Here is a 27,079-nt window from a genome sequence, read left to right as displayed (position 1 = left end):
CTCTGTTTTTCGTATGGGTTTGAATTGCAGTTGAAGGGCGCCGTAGAAATCTCGCCCAGGGCGCTGGTAGAGTTAAAACCGGCACTGATCGCAATTTATCTTTGTTTAATTGTTGAGGCATTCTATTCCGAAAAATCATTTTTCGCGCACGTCCGTTATAGCTTTTTGTTCACTTTGGCTTTTTATGATACTACTTCATGAAAACTCTAAGGAAAAAATCGCGCTCGCTTCGCTCGCGGCTTCATGTACATTAGCACTTCATTTCTGTGCATATCTTACTTTTTGACTTTGCTTTGTTAATTTACAGTGGTTTTTGTTTGTTTTGTGTCCTTAGACTAAAAAAATTTCGCGCTCGCATCGCTCGCGCTTCCTTACATATGAAAAGTGTCTCATGCGTCGACTTTTTCAACGGGAAACCCACCAAAAACCATTAATAACATATTTTACTGAAATTAAACATTGCTATATATATTTAATTTCGTTAGTTTAAGTTACCCATAATCTGTTCTAAGCACTTTGATATACATTATGTTGGTACCTACCCATTAATCACAATCTTTCAATACATAGGGGCCACTTGGGTAATGATTGCACTGTATTGATGCCCTAAGCAATTGCTTAGTCTGCTTATGGGCTAACTCAGGACTTCTTAGGTTACTCTAAGACTTAGAGCATTTCAAGTAAATAAAAAGTTATGTGTAATATGTTATGTACCTATTGCAATATTTATGTATCCAAAACGAAGTGCGTTTTTAGCAATCAGAGCGGTGCATGTACATATTTTTTTCTGTTGGACAAGTAAAATGGATATGAATGGGCGGGGGGGTCCGGTCCCCCTGAACCCCACCCCTTATATATTTTTTGACAAAACCCAGTATAATATGTAGTCGTAGGGCGGCATAATCGGTTTTGCACGCGGGCGAACAAACAGCTAGCGGCGGGCCTGACCCCTCCCGCTGTGGGTTAGCAGCGGTAAAGGAGTGTCAGACTCTTACTGACTAAAAACCGTCGTGTTCCGTCATAGGCCTGTACCAGGGCCGCGGTATCTCTTTCGAACAACCCGCAGCCCCGGCAGGCCTTGGCCCTGCTGGGCCCCGCTGGATTTAAATATACCTCAATTTCTTAATATTTTTTTATTGCACCTAGTGTCACGACTTACAATCATTCATTTTTTGTTTTTCTTTGAAAGTAAATTATTTCAGTTAGGTGGTAGGTATTGCAAACGTGAACATGAAATTTTTGTGCTATAATACATGCATACATAATACATGCATACATAATACATATATTTTGTTTTGAAAGGTTTCAGTTAGTAGATTCCGACGACTGTCAGTAGTAACACTGCATCCAACTGTCAAACATTATCCAATCAAGTTTTAGCTGAAGTGACGTCTAGATTCTTCTTTCATTCGCGGTAGTCAGCGGGTGCATGTATGTAAATCTGTTTTCATTATTTTTCTCTTAGAATACCGCGTTAAAACACCCGAAACACCGATTAAACCCACGTCCGTAACTTTTGAACTATTTGTGTAAAAAAAATTCGCGGGTGATGTTTGAAATTTAAATTGACATAGGTTATGTAAAAGAATAGTTTGCGTAAAAGTGTGATTTTTTCGTGATTATGAATTAGTTATTTGTTTTACAGCACACACACTGGTTTGGACACAATGAGAACGACACAAATTGCCCAGTACGCTTTAAGACTCACATATTCGCAGGTAAGCGAATTTCTTTTTATTTTGCTATATTTTGCGTTCCAATGCAGGTCGAAAGGGCTTTCCCCCCTTTTGCTCGTACCTAGCTACTTAGCAAATCTGTGGTAGATAGCTAGGTACGAGCAAAAGACCTCATGGCTACGTCCCAGGACCTGTTATTTCATATGTTAATGACAGTCTTATAATTTCATAAAATTAACATGAAAATTGACTTTTTTGTCCTTAAAAATACCCACTATTGTCTATTTCTTATTAGAACACTTTCTAAACATCGCCAGAAATCAGCAGTATTTACTGTCAAGTTAGCCTGTCGCCTGTTGTTTATATTTTGGTTCATGAATTCCTATTGTATTGTCAAAACTTAACTGATACAGTAGTTCCTACAAGCTATATCATGCCAACGTCTTGCGAAATCCAGGTTTAGACCCCATTAATACTAATTTTTGTCTGGTTTCAACTGTAGTTTTTCATTCATAGTAGCTTATGTCTAGATCCTAGACAATTCGTCTTACCAAGAAGTATTCATTTGGTTGCCTCGGTAACTGGATTGAGGAGGTCAGATAGGCAGTCGCTTCTTGTAAAACGCTGGTACTCGACTGCATCTGGTTAAACTGGAAGCCAACCCCAACATACTTGAGAAACAGCTAGGCAGATAATGAGTTTTATAGATATTCCAAGTATTTCTTAGATTGTAGAGAAGTTGTAATAATACCATTTATCCTTGAAAATGATTTAGTTATTATAGTTTAATGAGGTATTACAAAATGAAGTGCAATTCTACTGATTGGATATTAATTACTAGTGCTAAATAATTTTCTGCTTCATTAGATTTCATGACGTTTGCAAAGAAACACTGCAAATGATTTCTTTGTATACCTTGCTTATATTTGTTTAGAACAAAGGAAAAAAATAATTAGTCTGTTATTAACATTGTGCCAAAATTATTGACATTTTAAATGTAAACAATACAGATATACATTATAGACATGCCTAATGATTTATAGATGTTTTATGAAAGCAATATCTGATTGATACTTATTTACTTACAAATAGTTGACAATCCTCCCCAATTAAAATATTAATCTCTACATACTCGTATAATTATGAATATGTAGTAATCATATGCCAATTATTATGAATCTGAACTCTACTGCTATTTACATATATAAAACAATAGACAAAAATGTGAATGGATTGAGTTATTTTATCAATTAATATTGATAAAAACCGTAATCAGTTTTGCCTAATAAAATTCTATAAAAAAGAGCTCCACTTTTTATCCAGGTGTGCAGAGTAGTTATCACAGGATGTGGTTGGACCTCTTGTGGTTGTTAGTTAAATAATAAAAAGATGCAAATGAATCTCAATACAATTGTTTGTTTGTAAACATAAATTCAGTATACACATAGATCACAAAGTCTGATCTATTTTCATTATAAAGAGTCCATCATTTGATTTCATTGTTTCTGTTTGAGCTCAATGAATTTGTTTATTTAATGTGTCATTTGTGTCTGTTTTCACTTCCTGGTTGTGTCATTATGCTACTTGTATACTTTACTAACTTAATTTACAAATCAACTTGCAACAATTCCGACTTCCGGATTTACACCAAAAGTTTTGTCAAAAGCATATTACTTACTTCAATGCATTGATTCAGTGTTGATTATTTTATTTTAAAATTATAACAAAAGATGTTCTACAAAACTTTCTTTTATTTGTTTTTCAAATAATTTCACAAAAAATTCACTAATTTACGTATGTAATAAACAACAGAGAAAGGTTGCCACAGGGTAGCATTTTCAGCCCCATTAATTCTGATTCATTTAAGGTTTCATACATTATTACCTCTATAGCACAATAAACCAACCCAACTGAAGCCTCATTAATAAACATCCATATATGATTCCATAAAGTCCTATTCTACTTGGAATTGTGACAAAATATTTCCCATAAAATCAACCGCAGCAACACAAATCCACTAAAACTGATTTATTACCGCCAATTGAGCGGGAACCTCAGTTCAATCTATAAATAGCAGCCTGCACTATAAGGATGCACTAGCACATGGCTCGTTACACACGTGCCCAGATTTGTCACGTTCACGGCAATTGCATTAGTGCAATCCGACGTACCATGTGGGCTTGTCGCGTGCTGAGTCTTACGAAACTATAGCACGGTCGATCCGTGGATGGGTCACCATCTTGTCATGATAGTACTTCCGTGTTACCTATTGGTTGGTGATATTGGTTATCCGGCTTTAGCGATTGTGTTCTTCAATCTGATGTCTTTAGGTGATGAATAGTTCTCCCACCAGATGATGCATGATTTTCATGATGACTGCATTTCCATTTGCACCTCATTAATTATATGATTAGCAACAATTTGACCTCTGATAGCCGATGTTACATTACTACATCGAATGATAATCATACCATGCCCTTTATTAAGGTTATTTATGTAACAACCACACAAAAAATAAACATTCTTATCGGTAAGTTGTCAGGCTAAAAATAGATTTAAAGGCTGCTTTGTTGTAACACACTTACAGGGCTTTGTTTAACTTAATCGACCGAAAAGTATTACGCAGTCACTCAAATCTGATTAGGTGTTGATTAATTAGAGGTTACGCAATTTTGGTAATACAGGAGTTAAGAAGGTTTTGGGAATCACTCTTATGAGTGCATGGATAGGACCTGAATAAGAAGGGAGTGCATATTAGTATGACGTCTAAGAGAGAAATGGAAGCGGGAAACATATTGCGCCAACACTAAAGAACTTGAGACTAGGGGAAGAAGAAGAAGAATAAGGGTTTAAAGAAGTCTTTTGGAGTATTCACGACTATATAATAGTATCTTCACCTCAGTATTTTTCTCTCTGTGACCAGTTTTGGCATCTTTATATAATTTACATAGAAACTATCGCATTTCTAGTTTCCATAGCAACGGCTGACTCACTTTCCGGTGTCAATGTTAATTTAGAAATACCAAGAATTGGGACATTAACAACATTACGTTTTACAGTTATAGAAGAGTTTGTAATAGATTTTGGGTATAAGCCAAAACTGTTATTTACTTGCAATTCCTTTGCCTTGAATCATTATCAGGAAATACCGGTACCGGTACCATTCATAATTTTTGGGATGATTAAATAGCGTCAACATTTTATCCCTAATCCTTTCTGTCTGTCTGTCGCTTTCATGCCAATTATACTGAACTGATTTAAATGAAATTTGGTGCACAGATTCTCTAGCTAGAGCTTGAGAAACGGCATTCGCTACTTTATATCCTGGAGCGAGAGGTATTTCCCTCAGGACATGGATCGAGCCGTGTGGAACAGCCGGTTCATTTACTACATAGTCAATTATATTATGTACTAGTTAATACTGGTTTGCAATTATTCGCTCAGGTAACAGACACTATGTAATAACTTTTTGCTAAAGTTTATCTTCAAGGTCGTGTGTTGGCATTCTAAAACCCGTTGCTACGGCAGTTTTTGCTAGTGAGAGGCGTATTGGCACGCAGAAGCTTCGTGTATTGAGCTTATGTATTATAATATATGCCAAACTAGTATCCGCCTGCAGTATCATCCGTTTCCTGAGAGAACTACTTCCCTTACAGGGATAAAATATTGCCTATGTGACTCGGGAAGAGTGTAGCTTACCAACTGTGAAAGAATTTCTCAAATCGGTCCATCGATTCCTGCTGGATATAAAGTAGCCTATATGTTATTCTGTTGTTTAAGCTACATATTATTGTCAAGTTTCACCAAAATTCATCCTCTAGATCTTGCGTGAGAGGAACAAACGTGCATACTTCAACTTCTTGCTCTTCTGTTAGCAGATATTTTAGTCTCTCAAAACTATTTTATTTTTACTCTTTCTTGATATTGGTTCAATCAGTTGCATATACCTCTATTTATTATATGCATTCAATAATGATTCAAGACCTTGGTATCTGCTGTGGCCATCGTTCCTGTCTAGTCAATCGTTATTGATCTAACTTGTGGCATTATACTAAAAATTCTTAAGTTCGTGGACCCCAAGAAAGATCTCGTTGCTGTCTTTTGCCGTTCTTGTAATTCTATGTTCGTGGAATTGCATTTTTCTCGCGTGCAGTTTTGGAAATAGGGGATTTCAATATCAAGGTCTTCTCTCTTCTCTTCCTCACAGTTTTCTTTGTTTCGATTCTCCCAATTGGCTTATCTGAATATCTTGCTACATACGTAGGTATTACATTGATACTGAAATAAACATTTTTTAATAATAATCGGATCTTGTCAATTCGTGTGTCTCTAAAAATATCGTGGGTCATTGACTTTAATTGCGCTCTTTAAAAAGAACTGATACTCTTACATCTGTTCTCATAATAATTGCCAAAATAATTCGCATCTTGTGTTTCTTTATGCGTTTACATTTTTGTGAATTTATTAAACAATGGTATATGGGAGAATGGAGATATTTTATAGCAATAGGTACTTAGGGTTCGGTAGGATATGAATTTTATTCAGACAGTTATTCTGTCAGTCAGGATGCAAGTTAACTCGCATGAAATAGTCAGCTTTCAAATTGAAGAAACTGATTCAAGTATGACTCTAAAACTGAAAGAAAATGAAATAATTAGTACGGACTTTACCTAACGCCTGAATACCTAGATTACAAAACAACAGTTGATTAAATAACCACGTGAATAACGGTTACTTATAACGTAATCATGAAATAACGTTAGGCTACGATACGATATTGATAAAGGTTATAACTACGTCATAATACGTCTGCTGCTGTTTCCCGCGCTTTCTGACGTAGATTTGAACGTAGAATGTAGGCCTTTATTGCCAACCTAATCACTCAAAAAAGGTTTTAAGTCTCTTTGCCATAGATAATTTCATAGAAATATTTGGATTGTCCTTATTAGTGATAACGTCCTGATTAAATAACACCCCGGCAGGCTTTGGTCTTAGGTGGCCCCACCAGCTATGGACTGTTGTAGGTTTCGCCATAATGCCGTGATCTGTTCACACGCAGTTGTTTATGTAAATAACGGGAAAAAATTATGCAGTAAAAGGTTTCAAAGCCATACTAAATGAGTTGGGAACTTCAAGTCACGTTTTGACAAACTTCGACACGTTTTCAATGGCGCAATATCTTTTTGTCGAAGAAGTCTGGTAGCATAGATTTCTCCAATTAATTAATTAAATAAACACTAGGTGCTCCGACACTCCAAATAAAACACTGGTACTCAGCTATATTCCGCCAGACTAGAAGCCCACCCCCAACGCAGTTGGGAAAAGTCTAGGAAGATAATGATAGGTGTTCCACAAACATCCTAAAGGAACTATAGGATATAGGATAAAAAGTAGCCTATGTCCTTTCTTAGCCATCTGGGGTCATCATCATCCTCCGAGCCTTTTCCCAAACTATGTTGGGGTCGGCGTCCAGTCTAACCGGATTCAGCTGAGTACCAGTGTTTTACAAGGAGCGACTGCCTCTCTGACCTCAACCCAGTTACCCGGGCAACCCAATACCCCTTGGTTACACTGGTTTCAGACTTACTGGCTTCTGACTGCCCGAAACGACTGTCAAGGAACGACTTCCCGCACCCTGATATAAAGTAGCCTATGTCCTTTCTCAAGCATCTGGGGTACCAAATGGCATTTGAATAGGGTCACTAGTTTTGATACGATACTTTGAAAAGCTTTCGGATTTATAGTACAAGTAGGAAAGGATTACCTCATTCAGAAGTTAGAATCGAGATTTCCACACCATAAAACAAAGAATTTACCGTCATGGCCATTTCCTGATACTGCATCAGAAATTATGCACGAAACTTCCTACTTCCTACTGTGTACTAGACAGCTGAGTTTAATTTAGAATTTTTGCAAAGGAAAGTGATCTAAACGGCCTTGTAAATAAATAGCTCAGGAATTTATAGGAAAAAAACATGAAAACATCTTGGCTCTGGAATTGTTTTCAATTAGATTTGTGCGTAAAAAAGTGTTATCTTGGACACGTTTTTTTTTAAATTGGCCAGTTATCCCGGATTTTAATTTGATTTAGCCAATTCTTCTAATAAAACATTATCTGTACTGTAAAAACTACTTCAAATGTTATAGGTAGTACACTTACATTCTAGACTCTAGGACATACTACTTACTACCTATTTTCTGGAAGCAGTTCTCCCGTGACATAGGTGAAACCTCGGATACGAGTAGCATTAGGTACTCATAAATCAACAGTGACAAGACTACATTTGAATCTTACTATTATTGCACTTCTCAAAGGTCATGCAGGGTCACTGAATCCAAAAACGAAAGATATTTCTGAATAAAATGTCGTCCAGAAATATTCTTCAAATAGCTTTTCAGTGTTTATGATAACAACAAAAACAATGAGGCTGGGACTGTCACTGACAAGATGGAGTCTTGCCAAAATTATTTCTGTTACCATGTCACTGTCAATTTGTAAGTTAAAATTCGTTTTATTCAGACGATTTGTCTATCTCAGTAATGACATACGGGCAAACGTAACGCATTTTAATATTATTATTATTTTAGCCCATAATGTCCCACTGCTAGGCAAAGGCCTCTCCATCTTGCTTCCACACTTCTCGATCTTTCGACCGAGCCCACCAGTCTCGACAATAGGCGTCCAGGTCGTCACGCCATCTCTTCCGGGCCAACCCTGCATTTTAAGTCTTTTAATTATTGTTTTCTAAATATTCACTATGTATACTTGTTGCAACTTGCAACATCATTCTGTTTTCATACAAAATATTTTTCTTCACAAATCAACATCGAATGTAAATAATTGATGCACCATTTAATGACGGTGATCAGACGCACGCGCGTCATTTACTCTTGTTTTTAAATTAGAAACACTTGAGCGTAGACGTCATTGAAGACAATAGTTTTATTTATGTATTTCTTTAACGACAAGCGTGGGTAGACGTGAAAAGAGAGTCCTGTCAAAAAGTTTCTTGCAATGTAAAACATGAATGTGCGCGTAAATTACTGATGAAAATTCAGCTGATCTGTTGTCAGGCTTTCCAATTAAGCTCACATCTCTTTCAGACGTGGGACACCAACGCTCTGCTATATTTTGCCACCTAGGTAACTATTCAGCCTATAACATAACAATATTGATATAAATAAACTGTCTGAAAAATACATGAACATAAAGATGAACTTGAAACTACTTGAGACAAAGACACAGTCAAGTCCTAAAATGTTCTAAAGCACCCATAACTCTTGCAAAAGACCAAAGAGGATGTTTAGTAGTAAATTTTCTTCAATAACTACTATTATATTATAATATCATTGCATGTATTAACTACGCCATTCATACAAACTGAAATAGCTCTTCTATTAAATAGGAGGCGTGCTACCCAACGTGATACGTAATTGGCGCCATGACGTTTTTACATGTTATCATACCATTTAGTGTCATTGTCAAGGCTTTTGAATCACCTAATTTGCATATCTGTAACCATAGATCCTCTATATTCAATTAGCAGAATGAGGCTGGTTGTTTGTATGCCATTTCGACCGTAATTAGACTCTTTTGCAGACGTCTCAAACTGGTTCGTTGTGTAGAAGTATGAATTGGTTTTCTTATAAGTCTGTGACAAGATTGGCGCCAGATAGTATCAGGTTAAATAACCAGACATCAGACTTTTGTTGCGTGGTTGCGTATACTGCTGGTGATACCTGACAATCTGAAACTATCTCTCTCATTTTCATACTATGTATCCCACATGGTGGTGTGTTTAGCTTTCCTAATTTTTCTTCTCTACTTCGCTCTATCTATGACATGGCTCCCGGACATCGAAGATCCTGAAATTACACTTTTTATATTTATAATCGCAGTCTTGAAATTTATCAGTGCTTAAGAACACGTCTTAATTTGCCCGTTGAACTTCTAAAGTCGAGATCCATTTGTGCCATTTTAAAATTATCACCCAAGCTTTTTTATATCATGTACATTTTTCTAAACTTCTGCGAAGTTCGCAATTCTAAAATTCTACGCAGTACTCATTATAACAAATGAGGAACAGACACATTATTTACCACGCGAATAGCTAAAGATAGCAGGAGTCAATGTAACGATACTGCGACCTGCGCACGAATTGATAACGCAGATTGATCGAGACATTTACTATCTGATGTAGACGCTGTGACCAATGCTAAGGATCGCCATTTTGAAGTTGAGATGGATGTAAACGACGAGGAAATGAAAAATTAAAGAGTTGATAGGAATATTAATACAATAAAAAAAAAGTAAAATTAAATAAAAGTCTGCAAATTAATAATGACGCCGATTGTCGGCCACGGCGGCTATTCTCAAATAAAGAGATAAGCCAGCTGCTCAAGACAAATTATTGTGCAAAAGCATTTGCGCAGACACAAGTGCACTCACTATTCCTTCACTCACGTAGCCGGTGGGACGGCAATCCGGCACGACCGGAGAGAAATCAGGCGCAGGACCGATATTAACCTGGTCTCCGATGTTAGAGACATTCTTATTACACAGTTTTACATAATACTTAATGAATCACCTGTTGATGAGTAAGGTGATCTTCACACTGCCCCGCATCACGCTGCATCTTGCGTGTCGACGCACCTACGCGCGTTCCTGCGGGAGTGCAGATCTGCATCATCGTGCGGGTTTTTCACGCACTCACGCGCGTAGGTGCGTTTTGTAAATTCACGCACAGCGAGTTCCATTTTCAAATATACACGTCACGCCCATTCAAAATCACGCGCGGCATTGCGGGATTCAGTGTGCCATACCTTGCGTCTCGCCCCGCACCTACGCGCGGGGGTGCGTGTTTCTCCGCATGTATGTGCGTGATCCGCATGAACGCGCGTGGATGCATTTTCAGTGTGTTGGACTATGCGTGTTTTCCATACAAACGGAGATATTTCCATACAACGGAAAAAAACGCATCCACGCACTACGCTGCATCATGCGGGGCAGTGTGATAATCGCCTTACTTTTAGACGCAGCGTAAATATTTATTTTCCTTAATGAGCCTCGTGTAAGGCAACTTAAAATAAATTTATATTATCGAAACTACGGAAAAGCTGTAGTTATTTGAAAGAAATGCGAAATATTACGGTTTGTTTTGCTCCTTGAAGGTCGTCAAGCAATGGATAAATGCCAAGACAATTACGTTAATCTGAAACATAAAAATGCAAAAATAGTTATCTGTTCGTCATTTCAGTCGTAAATTGCAATGATGTTGATAATTTTAACTTGTTGATGTAAAGTTTTTTTAAGTTATTGTATTAATTTATAAACAATATATTATTCTTATTCTTATTATAAAGACAATCCACCAACTATGATCTACAGGAAAACATTACCTACACGCTAGCTTCCGCCAGTGGTTCCACCTGCGTGGTAACTACTTCGTGTGCCGGGTTAAATGTAGATACGATAGACTTTCACGATAAATAAGCTATTTAACCCTGAAAGATTTTGTTAAATCACACTTGTAGTTCCGGAGACATGCACGTTTAAGCAACCAAAGTCCAAACAAATAAACTCTAGTTTTATAATATTAGTCTAGCTAGATATCTAACAAAGACGTGAAAATTATAAGTCCCAACATTAGATTTATAGCCAAAACAGAAACTTAATATTCTAAACCCCCAATCATTATTATCATCTTCAACAATCATTCTAGCCTCCCCAACAAATTCTTCAACCACTTATCACTTGATAAAGAGAAAATTTATACCGTCCATAGATTACCTACCATACGTTTTGCAATATCTTTATCTAGTCTTCAATCACCAGCCTATGAAGTATGTGTACGATAAAAGTTGGCGCCTTGTAGTCAACTGAGATTATTAAAAGACTTGTGACAATGCCAAATCTTTGTTTGTCATGGGCTGCGGGATTGTTCGAAAGAGTTACCGCGGCCCTGGTACATAAAGGGCTTAAGAAGGAACATGGTGGATTTTACTCAGTAAGAGTCTGACACTCCCTCACGCTGCTAACCCACAGCGGGAGGGGTCATTTGATGATTTCCAATAAAAAAAGGTGTCATGTAATTTTTCTTGTTGCTCTATTTCTTTGTTCGTCGTTTGTTTCATCTGTTGCTTGTTTGTGTTCTTTTGTTTATCGTTTCGATTGAGATTTCAGTAGCTGGTGTATCTGTCTTCTTTGTCTACATTATCATTTGTTATATAATGATTTTCTTTTATGATATTTCATATAAATTTTAGTTGTTTAAGACTGCCTACCCCATATAATATATGTCATTGGTCTTTTACTCGACTGACTCTAAAAGGGTTCAATTTTTACTACCCATCGAGTTATCAGAGTGAAGGAATAGGGAGTGCACCTGTGTCTGCGCAAATGCTCGTGCACTATAATATGTCCTTAAAATGAGAACAGCCGCCGTGGCCGAAATTGACCGTGGACGTCATTATTTTCCTAATCCTAATACATATCTAAATATATAAAACTCAAAGGTGACTGACTGACTGACTGACTGACATAGTGATCTATCAACGCACAGCTGAAACCACTGGACGGATCGGGCTGAAATTTGGCATGCAGGTAGATGTTATGACGTAGGCATCCGCTAAGAAAGGATTTTGATCAATTCTACCCCCAAGGGGATAAAATAGGGGATGAAAGTTTGTATGAAACTTTGTCAGTTTTAAACCGATCGGACTGAGACTTTGCATGCATAAAGCTACTATGGCGTAGGCAACCCTTAAGAAAGGATTTTGATAAATTCCATCCCTAAGGGGATAAAATAGGGGATGAAAGTTTGTATACATCTTCTTAGATTTTATGAAGAAGTCCTGATGACGAATCAGAATTTTATGATGACGTTCGCTTAAATACGATTTTGATTAATTCAACCCCCATTCAACCCCCACGGGTGATAAAATAAGGGATGATGAACGCTGTGCATTTTCGTCTCATTTCTGAATCGCGGTGTTAAGATTCTCCGCCAGTTAATTACCTTCGAACTGAACTGTAGGTAATCTGTTTGTTTGGGTGCTAAACTATTGCTAACTATGGAGGAAAACTACTTGGGCTATTGTGATGGGATGTTAGTGGATGACAATGTATTTGGTACATGTAAAAACGGCAGGTGGAGACTCGCCACCTCACTTACTGGGCCCCCGGGAACCAGTCACTGAATAGCAACAAGAGGGCAACAGGGACATGAGCGGCTGAAGGGTGAGGATCCCTCGGCGGACTTTAAACGCAGATTACGCGCTCCCTGTACTTACCCTCCGAGCAGGGCTACTAATCCTGCTCTGGCACTCCACTCCACTCTGGACGGCCAAGCCAAGCCAGAGGCGTGAGACCTACCCCCGTCATGGTTCACTCTGACCGGCCGGAGATGGGGGACAGTATACTCTCCCTGGAGAACTCAGTATATATAGCCCCGCGGGGTCGCTACTCCCCGTCATCAGCCTTAGATGTCCTGCGGTGCCTATATCTCATTATTATTGTCGTTATTATCTCAAGAGCCTTTGTCCCAATTATGTTAGGGTCGACTTCCAGTCACGATGCAACTGAGTACCAGTGTTTTACAAGGAGCGACTGCTTATCTGACCTCCACAACCCGGTTACCCGCTCAACCCAACACCCCTTGGTAAGACTTACTGGCTTCTGACTACCCATAACGACTGCCAAGAATGTTCAATGACAGCCGGAACCTACAGTTTAACATCCCCTCCAAATAACGGTCATTGGTATCCAAAAAATACGTAGAAAGTACATACGAACTTAAAAAAGTTGCATTGGCAGGTACTTGCCAGACCTGGAATCAAAGACCCACGCTCATACTTGGGAGATTGGTTCTCTACCCACTAAACCACCACGACTTCCACTAAGTCACCACGACTTTGTCATCTATTTAATGGTTTTTTACGTAATAATACGTGTAATATTTTTGCCACACACAACTTAAATGCCGACTAATTAGAATTACTACTTTTATCCCTATGGTCACGTCTATTGCGGTTCAGTTCTCAGCATTTTGTTTAGTCTGCTGTGCTTTTGCCGTTAAAGTACAAAAATTAAATATATGGAACGTTTCTAATGGTTATGCGTATTCCGGTGTTTTCAAGTCAACGGGCCCTTAAAATTCAATATCAGAGATCTTTGATTTTGTTGACCCCGTAGTCGCTGGCATAAGGGACAGGATCCGCGTACGAAGTCGCGGGCAGAAGCTAGTAATTATATACATTTCTATCAACTTACACCAAATCAGAAATGTTTCAAGTAGTTATAACAACAGCTCATATAATAATAACTTCTGAATTAATCGTTGCCTTATCATCTACTGTTTTATCACAATGCGCCCCGATATACCAAGTACCGCCCTTATTTGGAACAAATGCACTAATCCCGGTATCGGTAAAATAGGATATCTTATCTCCAAGTTCGATGTACACAAAATTATTAGCAGACATATTAACTCCTTCGTTGTTTATGTAATTATCTGATAAATTGAAAGTAGCGTGCCAATTTACTATCATAATCTTGGCGACATACCTTGTGTTGTTACGGGCAGTCGACAGAGCGGAGCGACTGAAAACCAGTCTCATTACATGTGTTGTGGATCTTAGTATTCAGGAATTCAAGGTTTGAGTAATGTGTAGTTTCAATTGCATGTAAATACGAACTAAGTAAGTATGCAGCAGATTCTACATTTACTATCGTAACGTGATTAACTGTATCGTTTTCTTCGGGTAACAGAATGAAGACTAAAGACACAGTACTTTGTCTACACAGTAATTTATGCTTGAGCCCGTGCATCGGAGAGCACGTTAATGTTGGTCCTGCGTTTGATCTCTCTCCGGTCGTGTCGGATTGCCGTTCCATCGGACTATGAGAGTGAAGGAATAGTGAGTGCACCTGTGTCCAAGCAAATGATTGTGCACTATAATATGTCCTGCGCAGTTGGCTAATCTCTTTACATTAGAACAGCCGCCGTAGCCGATAAATCGGATAGGAGGACATCATCATCATATCAACTTATGCTTGTATTCACGTCGGTAATAATATAACTTTCATATCTGTTTCTATTGTGACATTAGATAAAAGTTGTGTAGTAGAGTCCCAAGTATTTCTCAAACAACAAGCAAATGATGCCGATAATAAGGTCAGGAAACCCCGTTAAAGAAAACATTAATCATCACAAATTGTTCATAAATAACTTTTATCACTCTCCACATATTAAAAGCTAGCCAGAATCATCCCAAATATGGAAAGTAGGGAATGTTCGGGAAACTCCTGCAGGTGGCAAACGTATGATTAACATCTTCATCTGTCTAGACTTTTCCCAACTATGTTAGGTTCGGCGACAAGTCTATACGCTTATTATGTTTGTCATAAGGCTTGCAATCTCTTGAAATATAAACTATTTTGACAATCTTGCAATCATCAACTTCATTTGATAGTAGTACATGCTTGATACAACCTATAGGACCTCTATTGTTCCCTATAACTGTTCTATCTATAATATATCATACTCCACATGTAACTTCACATCTACTTCATTTATGATTCATTTCCATAACCTATCCAACCTTTTATTTGACAATAAATATTGAATTTAGAATCACCTCTACATAAATTACATCTTCAATCTCTATTCTCAAAACAACGGATTGGTTGTAGAAATTGGCAGCTAGTAGTAGGAAATCATTTGATCACGATTCCCACCGTGTACCGGCCAAGGTTTTTATACCGTCATAGTCAGTCATGTTATCACCGACCGGTAGTTTATTGAACTCTCTTAGCATTCCTAAAAGGATATTGAAATGCTAAGCGTATGGAAACTTTTGTTTTATACGGAAGTATTTGGAATAATACCATTTATTTCAGACTAGCTTCTGCCCGCGACTTCGTACGCGTATCCTGTCCCTTATGCCAGCGACTACGGGGTCAGCAAAATAATATTATTATTACGTAAAAAAACATTAAATGTTACTGAGATGACAAAGTCGTGATGAGTTAGTGGAAGTCGTGGTGGTTTAGTGGGTAGAGGACCAATCTCTCAAGTATGAGCATGCGTCTTTGATTCCAGGTCTGGCAAGTACCTGCCAATGCAAATTTTCTAAGTTCGTTTGTACTTTCTACGTATATTTTGAATACCAATGACGGTTATTTGGAGAGGATGTTAAACTGTAGGTTCCGGCTGTCCTTGAACATTCTTGGCAGTCGTTATGGGTAGTCAGAAGCCAGTAAGTCTGACCAGTTTTACCAAGGGGTGTTGGGTTGAGCGGTTAACCGGGTTGTGGGGGTCAGAAAGGCAGTCGCTCCTTGTAAAACACTGGTACTCAGTTGCATCGTGATTTGAAGTCGACCCTAACATAATTGGAACAAAGGCTCTTGAGATAATAACTACAATAATAATGAGATATAAGCACCGCAGGACATCTGAGGCTGATGACGGGGAGTAGCGACCCCGCGGGGCATATATACTGAGTTCTCCAGGGAGAGTATACTGCCCCCATCTCCGGCCGGTCGGAGTGAACCATGACGGGGGTAGGTCTCACGCCTCTGGTTTGGCTTGGCCGTCCAGAGTGGAGTCGCTAGAGCACTATTAGTAGCCCTGCTCGGAGGGTGGGTGCCTCATGGTAAGCACAGGGAGCGCGTAATCTGCGTTTAAAGTCCGCCGAGGTATCCTCACCCTTCAGCCGCTCATGTCCCTGTTGCCCTCTTGTTGCTATTCAGTGACTGGTTCCCGGGGGCCCAGTAAGTGAGGTGGCGAGTCTACACCTGCCATTTTTACATGTACCTATAGTAAGTTCAACTCAGTCTTGCGCGCGGCCTTATGTGTGGGTAACCCTTGTACATACACAGTGACTTTGTGTGCGTGACAAGAGGTACAGTCGGGTACAAATACAGTTATTTAGGGGTTACGGCTGTTTAAAGAAAAACAGTTATTACGTAATTTAATGTTTATTTATTTATAATGATTCTGAATCGCTACTTGAAAAATCAAATGATGAATTTTCGGATTCGCTACTCTCACCGAGGTAAATTATAAATTTTGACTCCATGTCAAAATGTCTATAGTATTTTTCTTTTTTCTTTTGTACATGTCGACAAGTATTACCCAACATCCCTTCATCAATATGACTTAAACGTTCATTTATGAGTTTCATTATTTCCGTCTTATTTTGGTCGACATTATGCGAAGCAATATTATTTTTTAAAATTCCCCACACATTTTGTTTACATTATTATACTAGATTATACGTCTTTTTACATTCTTAGTCCACACTTTTATTTATTGTCCGCGTACCCCGAGATCTAGAAAATATGTAAGGAGTATTTAATTCATCTTAGATATTTCACCTCATTTATTTCTTAGATACTGTCAACGTCAATTTGAAAAAACTTATGAGAAAATAATGAAAAACTGTAAAATGTAATAATAAAAAGCTTTGAATGTTGTTTCATTTTTTGAAACGCTACCTGACTCCTTAAACATTTTCTCCGTGAAAAACTAGACATTTTCGTAAACCACTGTACCCATAACAAAAAGCGATAAGAACACGTCATGCTCGGACGACGTCACTGTCACACGAATGAAAGTTGTATATTTACAAGCCGACGCACACATAGGGCCGCGCGCAAATCTGAGTTGAACTATCTATAATACATTGTCATCCACTAACATCCCATCACAATAGCCCAAGTAGTTTCCTCCATAGTTAGCAATAGTTTAGCACAGAACCGGGGATTGTCTTTTTTTTAACGACGTCCACCGGGGATTGTCCTTGGGTTCATTTCTATAGTGTATAAAGGGATAATCGTCGGTTTTGTGTCACCATTTAATAAAAGTTGTCTCAAAAGGGCTTCAGCGTGTTGGCTTCGGCCCCACGTTTGCCTCCCAAAAATTCGGAACTCTGTAGTCCCGAGGCATGGAAGAGACATACAAAATAATAATGAGATATAACGCAACAAAGTCGGAGAGTGGGGGCTCGGGGCGCCACGTCTAGATAAATTAAATATATTTTATATAGTGTAAAATTTGTACTAAGCAGTGACTTAACACAAAATTCAAGCGTTGTTGCATCTTCGTTATTATTTGTTTGTGAGAGAGAGAAAAGAAAAATACGTGTCCATTATTTTAGGGTTATTTAAAAGACGGACTAATTACTTTTTTTGATTCACCATACCTATTTCATAACATTCATTTTTATACATTTCAAGTTTGCTCTTGAAGTTCCACATCAGGTGTTCCAGATCTTCGATGTTTATACGTCAATAGAGAGTGCTTATCAGATTGAACCGCTTTTGCTAAAATGTCATGTCTTCATATGCTATAGTCTAGCTGGGCTCCTGGAGTTCCACATCAGGTGTTTTAGAGAGTGCTTATCAGATTGAATAACTTTTGCTAAAACGTCATAGTTCTATATGCTATAGTCTAGCTGGGCCCCTGGAGTTCCACATCAGGTGTTTTAGATCTTCAATTTGTATAAGTCAATAGAAAGTGCTTATCAAATTGAACAACTTTTGCTAAAACGCTATACCTGTATATGGTACAGAGAAGCTGGGCTCTTGGGGTTCCACATCAGGTGTTCCAGATCTTAAAATTTATTATCTCAGCTGAAAATGCTCATCACATGAAACAATTTTTGCCATGGCATCATTTTTGTATCTCTTATAGTTTTGTTGGTCTGTTGGTGTTCTGCATCAGGTCTTCAAGTTTCGAAGATACATTATAGCCTATATGTTGACCAGGCTTAATACTGATACAACAAAGAAAAAATCATTGAAATCCGTCCAGTAGTTCCGAAGATTAGCGTGTACAAACAAACAGACATACAGACATACAGACAGAATTTTTTTTTTGGATTTGTGCTCCATTACTGTTTCTAAACCCCACCCAATTATTATTTTTTTAATATATTCAATGTACAGACACAGTTTTTTTACAGATTTATTATATGTATAGATGAGTTCTTCTATGCCAAAGTATTATAGAGGAAACTTTTTTGTCTGTTTGTTTGTACCCTAAAGTCTCCAAAACTTTTCTGACACGTTTTGAAAAATTCTTTCACTGTTTGAAAGCTACACTCTTCCCGAGTAACATAGGCTATATTTTATCCCGGTACGACTAGTAGTTCCCACGGGATTCGATTAAACCCCGATAAAACGGCTATTTATCAATATAATTATGAGCTCCACGGCTCAAAATCAATGAAAAAACTCCAAAAGATAGTGTTCTTCAAATGCATTATATTTTAATTTTTATCGCTATCTGATAAAATACAAAGCCAAACATGTAAACGGATATGCGAATCCAAAACAATTCTACTTTATTCGAAACATTGACATAATGTATCAATGTTATGAGATGAAAAATCTTCACACGGGTAAATAAAATGCACAATAGCAGGAAAAGAAAAGCAGGATGCATCGTGTACGCATACCTACTTGAATTTGTTATTGTCGGCTCAATTGAAATGGAGAAATTGCTTTTCTCGCCGCAGCCATTAAAATTGCAATCGTCTTTTGTTTTCATTGGTTCCTGTTTCGGATGGTATGATGAACTGTAGGTTGAGGCTGTCATTTGACCATCTTTGGCAGTCGTTACGAGTAGTCAGAAGTCAGTGAGTTTGACAACCAGTCTTACATAGGAGTATTACCAGTCTTACATAGGTGAGGTCAGATAGGCAGTAGTTCCTTGTGAAACAATGATACTTAGCTGCAACCGGTTAGACTGGAAGCTGACCTCAACATAGTTCGGAAAACGCTATGCAAATAATTTTGTTTTTATTGGTGTTCAGTAAATGGTTTTCTTCGTCATCATCAAACAAAATGATACTATAGTAGGTACACTGCTGGATATATGCCTCTTTTAATAAGTGCTATATCGTTCGGTCCTCAGCTATCAGCTATACAACTTTTACCACACAACGGATGCCCATTTAAAAAACATTTATATTTGAGCTGCCTAATAATTGAATTTTATTTTTGAAAATGTATACTTCACCAGACACCTATGTGTACAATTCTGTATTGTCAATTTGATTCCATGTTCTGAAAACACGTATTGTCCATTTAACACCGTGTTTTGAAAAATGATTTCTCGGTTTGTTGAGTTATCAGGTCCTAAATGTTTGGTTTTCTTCTTTAAAAGCGATGGATTTTTTTATAGATTGTAACTTTTAAGTAATTTTTTGAGGGTTTGTTTTGAAATATTCCATCTCTGGCATGTATGTTACTTCGTGCATCCATCTTCTATTTTATTTACTTTAGACTTGTTTAGATTCAATTATAAAACGTAAGTAGGTATCTCAGTTTTTATCATAGCGCTCTTGAAAAATCTATATTTTTACCTAGAAATTAGTGTCAACAACCAAATGTTTTACCGGACTTTGTTGTATTTGGATAACATCCAAGCTATTCTGTGCAATTTTATTTCTGTGGCCTCAGATTTGGGGAGGTTAAAGATACGCTTTAGTAACCAGCTGCCTGCTGCAACTGCCGACCGCACGTGCAGCGACTGCATGAAGTCGGTCGATATCTGAGGGCGACTGCACGTGCTGCTGCCGCTTTAATTTAATACATACAAATCAAATCAGTATTGCAGCTTCGGCACGTGCGGTCGGCATCTCGCTTTCAAAACGTACCTTTCATGTTTATTTGTGTTTAGTTTGTTGCGCCATTTCTTCTTCCCAGCAAAAGCACATAGATAGCATTCAAAAAGTGCTGTTTTGCAGCCAATTTTAAATAAACGATTTGTGATTTGATTTGATTTCCAATACTAACAATGACTGGTATGTAGATTCTCATACCATTTGACAATGAAAACATACTTCATACTGTTTTAGCTTACAGAATTTTCATCATAAGTAGGATCCTTTTGGAACAATATTCATTCATTTCAATTAAGGCCCAAGTCAATTCACAACTTCAACTTCTGCTTTTCTTAATACAACTGTTTACATTAAAAATTACAACTTTGAAGTTCAAAATTCATAGCGGACAGTTGTTTTCAGAAAACTGACCTCAGGTCTTAGTGTGTTAACTGAAATTGAAACACGAATGAATTTATATATTAATCAGGTTTAAAACTGATAGTCCATGAATGTCAGTACAGATATCTATGACCTATCTTAAGCTACAAGCTACATCATCTTACGTGTTCCCTCACTGATAGCCTAATGAAATCAATTATCATGACTAGATAAATTCACCTTTACGTTTATCATACATAGAAACTATCATAGGTCTGATAAGTATGACCCCGGAGGGTATACCTATAGTGTGAAAGGTTAAAGGAACATAGTTGCTAATTCATAGGAAGACATAATGACCTTATTGGGACCTTATACGTTCTTATATGAATTACTACTTTCGCGGTTCTACAAGAAACCATTTTTTGGTGGGAAATCATCAAATGACCCCTCCCGCTATGGGTGCAGCGTGAGGGAGTGTCCGACTCTTAATGACTAAAACCCACCATGTTCCTGTGGCTGCGGTAACTTTTTCGACCAATCCCACAGCCCCGGCAGTATAGTCGCGTCCCATTGCAACTTTTTTCAGCTCGCGGATGAAAAGTAACCGTCCCCACTTCTTCTTCTTCTTTCGAGTCGATGACATGTCATATGAGACTACACTATGTCAGCCCAATATTCCGCCACAGCGAGAGCACGGCCGGATGCGCTCATTAAGTTCTCCCGCGAGCAGGTTTCAGGGCACAGTGGACATGCGATTAGGTGGGACATCGTCTGCACGGCAGCCCCGCACTCGCACCCAAGGTCCGCCCCGCCCGCGAAACCCCACCTGGATCGATTATCTTTGCTGCGGCCTACCTGTGTTCGGAGTCTGTTTAGAGACTGCCAGACTCTTCTCGGGAGATCGTGTCCAGGAGGGAGACTTTCTAAGAGCGGGACAAACGGGGAGGGCAGTAAACTCCTCGATCGCCAAAGATCCCGTCTGGCACGAGAGGCCTCACCATCGACAGGAGCAACGGTTTTGTAGAAACCCCTGCGGCTTTTAAGCCGTTGTGGCACAGAGGTGTAATTGTGCATGGGGTGTCGTTGGTCTGTTTCGAGTTTGGCTCTCTCGATGCCAGAGGCTGCGAACATCTGGTGGGGCAATGCCGGCCAGTGGGTGCAGCATTTGTAACGGGGTCGGCTTGAGGCAGCCAGTTATAATGCGGCACGTTTCGTTCAGTGCTACATCCACCTGCCCAGTATGGACTGTCTGTGTAACAACTTTTAATTTATTTCGGTTGAGTAGTTTTGACAGTAAAATCGCGACAGAAAGACAGGCTTTCGCATTCATCATTTTAGGAAAGTTCATACTATTTTAGTTTCACCCTCGAGAAACTATACTTTTCAAGCTTATACCTGAAGCCAAATATTATTTACGCTTTTCGCTCCAAAACAAACAATTACATTATTTTGGCAGCCATTTTGAATATTTCAGTTCGAAGCTAAATATAGGAATACTGCACTGCGTAAATAAATATTCCAGTTATTATTATATTTTTGTCTTTTTTATGTCGCTCAGATAAAAAATGATAAGTAAATTGTCTGTCTTGCTTGAGTTAATTATTGTAATAAAACTAAAAAGATAAATGCTACTGAGATTTTGTTTGTACATATTTTTTTTACGTCAATTTGTTCATATAGTCCAGTGTCAGGTATAAAATGATTGATGGTAACTAGATTTTATTAAATGAGTAGCTTCTGCCAGGGGTTTCAATCGATTTCTCTCGGAAGTACTCTGAAAATCCGTATAAATAAGTAGTCTGTGAACATTGCCAAGCTCATTAAAAGACTAATTGGGTACTATATGTACTTTTTTCTGTACCTAATCTTGGCGTGTAGGCCCGAAAGGCAGAATTTAAAATTGATAAGGGTGAACAAAATCTTTGATCTTTACTCTTTGAACAGTAATTCTTGCAAATCTAAATAAAGTAGTGGATTTATCAAAGAAACATTGTAAATTATAACCAAGGGGTCGTTCCAATCTTATCAAGTTATGAGCGTGGGACCATTACCCACATTAATATAACTATTATTTTTATTGCTAATAATATAATTTACGTATTTACCTTCCGATACCCTCATTTCATACGAAATGATAAACATAATAATGTGTAAATGTTAAAGTCCTTATATCTTGGGTTTTTTTTATCTCTTTCTTCATACACAAGCATTTGCGCAGACACTGGTCTCTATTCCCTCATAATATTTTCAACTAGCCGTTTTCCCGCCTTTTCACCCGCGTCCCGTGGGTTCACTGCCCTTACCGGGATAAAATATGGCCTATGTTACTCGCGAAAAGTGTACCTTTACAACGGTGAATTTTCAAATTAGCTCAGTACTTTCGGAGCCTTTATAATTAAAATTCGTAAAGATAATACAATTAATGAGTTTTCTAGAAAGATCGAGACCAGCCCATAAAAATATTCCTGACCTACATAAAACATAGTAGGAATACATAAGATTTTACTAATTACCGACCGCTTAGTATTGCCAAGTTTGTTATGTAACGGAATTATCTGTCTTATGTAGTCGGTTTGGCATATATAGGAATGTTTTAGGATACTATATTTGTATTTATTAGTTGTCGCAATGATTTATTGAGCTCTTATGTAATAGGTACACCGTAGAATTCGTTATGTAACTAAACACTAATTAGTAGACATACGACCGAATACTGAAACGGTACTCAATAGTAAGGACTGCTAAAACATCATTATATCGCTGTCACACTTCAATTTCTGCAAAGGAAATATTTTGAAGTAGAATTTAAAGTAACGTTAGAAGTACATATTTTGTTTGCCGAATGTTAGACAGACAGCAGAAATTACTCTATTCCTATGTAGTACAGTTAGTTATATAATCTTTGCTTTAAAGGTTAACCAAAGCTGGTTAGAAGTGGATTCAGTTTAAACGATAGAAGGCCGAGACGAGAAGGATAAGACAAAGATGAACACTGTCTGAACCTTGGTCATTCGAAACGGTCGTGTGACGTCCCATATCCTTTGTCTCGCTGTCATATTCAAGTGCAGCTGTGCTGTGTATTCTGCATTGGAAATCGTGTTTACAAAAGGATCACATTCTACAGCAAATCTGTAATTCGTTTCTTTAAGTGTATGTCCCTTCAAAAGGATTGTTCTATTATCAACATCATTCGTACTCAATATAAGTGTAAGTGGAAAAGAAACGACGATTTGACGATTCAACAAGTACTCTGATTCATTCATTGACGAGATAATTCATTTGAGTGTCCCAACTATGTTGTGGTCGGCTCCCAGTGTAACAAAATGTAGTTGAGTTTTACATGGAGCAACCGTCTGTCTGATCTCAACCCATTTACCCGGGCAAGCAGATATCCCATGGTAGGACTAGTTGCCAGACGTTACCTGAACTACTCAAAAAAGTGTTGAAATGACTGCCTGGACCCACCAAATTAACGTGCCTCCCGAAACACGGATGGCTTCACGGCAGAAGTTACTGTTTAATTTTATAAAGAAATCCCTAACTTGGTAGCTCATTCACACTTACAAAACACAGAAGATCCATCCGTAGCGCCATTTGGCAGCGTCACAAAACTCCGAAATATAAATAGGTGAGGCAAATCATATGACTTCGACCTACGGACGTCTAACAATTTGTGGTATGTTTACTCTTGACATAACGAGCAATAACAGTGCGTATTATGGTTTATTTGGGTGTTTAAAAATCCAATAAAAAAAACACGGGACCTTTAATCAAGATTTTATTTAGAGACGCTATTGTTATCCCTAAAATAATTGTCAGAGATCGATCCAATTGTGATGTCGAGGATTTTAGGCCGTGCCTGACTCTGCTTTTGGGATATAAACTGACCAGGAATTTGGTTGTAATATGCTGTCCTTCTTATAGCCAATTTCACATTTGTTATGAAAAGACATCAACCAAGGAGACTCCCTAATCGATCATATAATATAGCCGGATTCTTTCTTGGAATTTCATCTAGACTACAAACATATTGGCACCCCATATTAGCAGAAATACATACACGTATTCATTCATAAAGCTCTTCATTCATTAAAACTGCACAGCGTTATAGATCTGTGATAGTTTGCACATGCGCCCTAGTGAGAGTACTGACACCTGACCTTTGCGAAGGACGGGGCTAGGACTTGTCTTTGTCAAGAGCAGACGAAGTACATACTTGGCAATATTTGATCTGTATGCCAGCAATTTCGAAATTGAATTGCAAAATAAAAAGATTTGAAAACCTAGCTTTATTTTTTTAGATTATGAATAGATTCCAATTTTTTCCTAGTTTTTCTCTTTGTGACCTCAGTGGAAGAAAGGGCTATCAAATATCATGTAGTCGGTTTGGTAAAGTACCTTTTGGGACCCCATGCAAACTTCAAATACCTTTTTAAACATTTTGAGGTCCCTTATTCCATCATCTGGTCCTTCAAAACACAGCTACGTTCATAACTAATGTAAAATTTTTCATATGCAATGTTCATAATTAACGTAATGTTTCTGATTGTTCCAGCCTGCGAACCGTGAGAAGATGATGTCGAGGTCTGCGCTACTGCTCGCCGCCGTCGGCCTAGGCTTGTCCACGTTCAGCGTCCGCCAGATGATCCTCCACCAAACCAGACGATTCTAGACACCAGACACTTATTCCCAAAGCCAGAGCTCAACAGACATGCCAGATTCTAACCACCGGTCTGCCCTGTCCATTAACGCGTTCTCTCACACAAACAGTCAAATATATATTTTTTTAAAAGTGAGATACGCGCAAATTCCAATTTGGGTTCTGGCCGAAAAAAATGGTATAAGAACATGTATGTGAGAAAAAAATGTAATTTATTCTTTTTTTTTATTTTTTTTTTCTCTGGACGAATGTGTTAGTACATTTTAGACATAGGAAGTAAGTTAATTTCGGAACGGATTTTAAGTGTGGTTTAGTATGGATGTGAGGAACGATTTTTGCGATTGTCTATGTGATGGAAACCAAATAAAAATAGACAGTAACATTCCTGTGGCATTTTATTTTAACGGTCGAAGGATAATACTAACTGCTACTTCTACATGTATGGTTTCACCGCCTCGCGATAGCTTTCTACCTGAAAACTACAAACAAATGACGTTGTAAGCTAATTATCTGCAGATATAACGTATCCTGGAGTAGTGGAACTGGCCTTTAAACTTTTGAATGCCACGTTATAGGTCTTGTTTTGTAAACATCCTTTTTTGAGAGGACTCCATGACAGGTCTATTACGTTGGCTATTGCCATTCTCATGTGCAGTGATGATGGCACCGTATTCATGTTATTTACTTCAAAGGAAATAAATAATAATGAATATGATTTGCGTTTAAAAACGCGCTAAAAGAGGCCAATTCCACTTCTCCAGAAAAAACATCTGCTAGATATTAAAATATGCACGTGTAATGTTTTAAATAAATGAGTAGATTAATATCCCGAAGCGGTGAAATCCAAGCTTACCGTCTTTATAGGGCTGACAAAATAACAGCTTTTTTTCGAGGTGCTTAATACCTGCACAAAAATAGTTAGAAAAATGCTTTTTCTAAATTAAAAGTTATTTTGCAAGCTCTGTTTAGCTAGTTGCACGCTGTAATATATTCTGCTATATTCGCTTGACTATCAGAAATTAATAAAGTAGAACAACTAGATATCTTTTGCGTTTTATTCTGATCAATTTTGTGTTTGTGTAGTCTTTCCCAATGCTCTTTTGAGACGTACCTCAGGTTATAAGGGTGCATCTACACGGTGCAAGCAGCTTGCGCATGTTGAGGCACATGCGCAGGTTACATGCATTTTAAGTACGTTCGGACCTAGCGACTCGCGCATGTACCAAAGCAAGATGCCCACGCGCGTGCTCTGTTGCGTTTCGCGGCTAATTTGCGCATAACATGCTCCAAGCTACACTACATGCACCGTGTAGACGCACCCTAAGGTCCGCTTTCACTATCTTTGCTTAGACTAAGTATTGCACTAATCCTTTGTAGGTTCGTTAGCCTAAGCTCCTGCCTGCAGTCTAACAATCAGTGAAGTTGACCGATCTTTGTCAATAAACATGCGGGTCAATATCCGCATGCAACTAATGATTACAACACGCAGTTTCTGCATTGCATGCGTGAGCAGATCTCCGCACTTCGCATACAGGCTCGAACGACTCCACGCCAAACGTCCTATCCAACTGCCTACTAAAGATGTACCTACAAATGACAGTTGCCCACAATTTAACGTGGCTTCAGTAAAAGGAGGAACTCTAGGTTACCTATCCTCAGACAGACCACGCCTACATTTTAGTAAGGGTCGATTTATACTAGCGCAGAGTCGAAGCGTCTATCCAAAACTGAACATAACAAATTCAAC

At 38.2% G+C, this 27,079-nt stretch overlaps 1 long non-coding RNA gene across 1 annotated transcript; it reads left to right on the top strand.

Annotated features, from left to right (window-relative positions):
* The first annotated feature begins 1,236 nt into the window (after window positions 1-1,236).
* LOC124643360 lies at window positions 1,237-26,375 on the top strand. Its single transcript, XR_006985919.1, has 3 exons — window positions 1,237-1,431; window positions 1,646-1,718; window positions 25,228-26,375. It is a non-coding gene; the product is annotated as an uncharacterized LOC124643360 (long non-coding RNA).
* Window positions 26,376-27,079: the final 704 nt, after the last annotated feature.

The sequence above is a fragment of the Helicoverpa zea genome, chromosome 27, assembly GCF_022581195.2.
Source record: "Helicoverpa zea isolate HzStark_Cry1AcR chromosome 27, ilHelZeax1.1, whole genome shotgun sequence".
Taxonomy (NCBI): Eukaryota; Metazoa; Arthropoda; class Insecta; order Lepidoptera; family Noctuidae; genus Helicoverpa; species Helicoverpa zea.
Note: the sequence above shows the minus strand (reverse complement) of the source record. Positions and strands in the feature narration are given on the sequence as shown.